The following is a 2,114-nucleotide window of genomic DNA, read 5'->3' as shown; positions in this document are numbered from 1 at the left end:
TCTCTCTCTCTCTCTCTCCCTCCACTCACTTACTTTCATGAAAATCTCCTGAACACTTTTATTAATATGCTATCATCTCGTTTCAACTTCGTTTAATCTCTTTGTTGTATTTAGCATAAACATTTTGATTTATTACCAGGTCAATTTCGTCTTCTTCGTCAATATCATCCGGGTGCTGTTTACTAAACTAGTCCGAACAGCGCCACCCCGTGCCCGGAAGTATCGATACAGGTAAGATAACACGGATGTGGCCATAACGGTTTCTTTATTGCTTTCCTAGAATTTCTTGCTTAAAAAACCTGGAATACAAAGAGCCTTGCTATTCGGGGATCCATGCTATTAAGTTCTAAATAATTATACGATTTAAGTGTCAAACATACTTTTTAAACCAAACTACCGGGCATAACAGAAGGTTACACGCACATAATATGATGCGCAGAATTATTTTTAATGTAAGAACGGAGACATAACTTTAAGAGAAAACAATTTAAGACTTTACTGTAGAACAACATTTTTTTGGTACCGTTAAACGTAGCAATAACAGGAAGCTAATGTTATCCCCTCACCAAATGCGCTGGAAGGGATCTTTCTCTCCGCCCTCCTGATGCCCCGGTCATTTTCATCAACGTGAGCGGTCTTCGGAGGTTCTGGGGGCGAGACATCAAATAAAAAAGCAGGCCTATCAAGATCGACGTGGGATGTTTGAGCGATTAAACAGATGAGAGCTCAAGTCGGTTTTTCTTAGTCCAATCTCAGACCAGATTACGTGTAGATTTTGCGAGATTGGCGGGAGGTTGGAGCGGGAGATCAGATCCTCCTTCATACTTCCGTTTGTCGCGGGCGTGTCACAGTGTGTCCGTCAGTGTGTCTGTCGGTGTGTCCGTCGGTTTGTCGGTCGATGTGTCTGTCGGTTTGTCCGTCGGTGTGTCTGTCGGTGTGTCCGTCAGTGCGTCTGTCGGTGTGTCCGTCAGTGTGTCTGTCGGTGTGTCTGTCAGTGTGTATGCCAGTACGTAGGCGTGTAACTCAAGACGAGCGTCACGTGCGTGATGGATGCGTAACGTTACCCCAGTGCTGACTTAATTTCATCAAATAGTATCAGTTGCAACCACTTTAGAGGAGAGATTTGTTGGGGGTTTTTTGGTTATATTTTGTTTTGTTTTTTTCTGTGTTGTTTTGTTTTGTTTGTTTGTTTGTTGTTGTTGTTTGTTTTTTTTGTTTTTTTTGGGGGGGGTATTTTGGTGGGTGTTGGGGTGGAGGGTTGGGGATATTTGTTTTTATTGTTTTGTTGTTGGGGGAGGGGGGTTGTTAATTTTTCTTTCAATATTTTTTGTCAAAAAGAGGAAGGAAAGGGGAGGGAGAGACAGAGAAAGAGACAGAGACAGAGAGATAGAGAGAGAAAGACAGAGAGAGAGAGAGAGATTGAGAGAGAGAAAGAGAGAGAGAGAGAGAGGAAAAGAGAGAGAGAGAGAGAGAGAGAGAGAGAGAGAGACTGAGACAAAGACAGAGAGAGAGAGAGATCCGGATGGGATGAGGATCACAAAGACACAGAAGGAGAAAAAGAAACGGGGTTGGGGGGAAGGGGGGCACAGATTGAGGGAGAAGATGCAGAGGGTTTTCATTTCTGATGAAAATAAGTTTTCAACTTTTTACTGATTGTTTTAAAAGCCTTATAAGCTAGCATGTCAGACATTGCTATAACTTAAGAGCCCCTTGTGACCACTATATTTTCTTAACCTTTTGAATTTTGATGTAGTTAGACATCTAGATCTATAAGATGTTGAAAAACTAAATTGAAATATTTCCGAGTCCATAAATGTTAGAGCTGATTTGTTAGCACAGAGACTAAAAATATGTGAATCTCCAAGTGTGAATGGCGCCCCGGATAACAGAGTTCTGACGTCACACGCGCGTGTTATTTCATCGTTTTTTTTGTTGAACTCCTTCCAGCACCTCCAACATTTCTGTTTCCTTGTGACAGTAGGGGGGCAATTCGTTTCCGAGAATAGTTTTTCTTTGACGACAAAGAAGCGACCTTCATTTGCTTCCGCCTTCGCGTATAAAAATGTCGATCACTTGACGCGAATGCGCGCGCGCGCGAGTATGTGTGTGTGTGG

The 2,114-nt window shown here is 42.6% G+C and overlaps 1 protein-coding gene across 1 annotated transcript in view; it reads left to right on the top strand.

The window, feature by feature from the left end:
* Positions 1 to 145: 145 nt before the first annotated feature.
* LOC101847054 (parathyroid hormone/parathyroid hormone-related peptide receptor) overlaps positions 146 to 2,114 on the top strand; it is a gene marked incomplete in the record, with an annotated part of 17,864 nt that continues 15,895 nt past the window's right edge. Inside the window, 1 exon segment of the mRNA XM_013085362.2 lies at positions 146 to 231.

The sequence above is a fragment of the Aplysia californica genome, unplaced genomic scaffold (assembly GCF_000002075.1).
Source record: "Aplysia californica isolate F4 #8 unplaced genomic scaffold, AplCal3.0 scaffold00368, whole genome shotgun sequence".
In the NCBI taxonomy this organism is placed as follows: Eukaryota; Metazoa; Mollusca; class Gastropoda; order Aplysiida; family Aplysiidae; genus Aplysia; species Aplysia californica.
The sequence above is the reverse complement of the archived record's forward strand: the minus strand, read 5'-3'. Positions and strand labels throughout refer to the sequence as shown.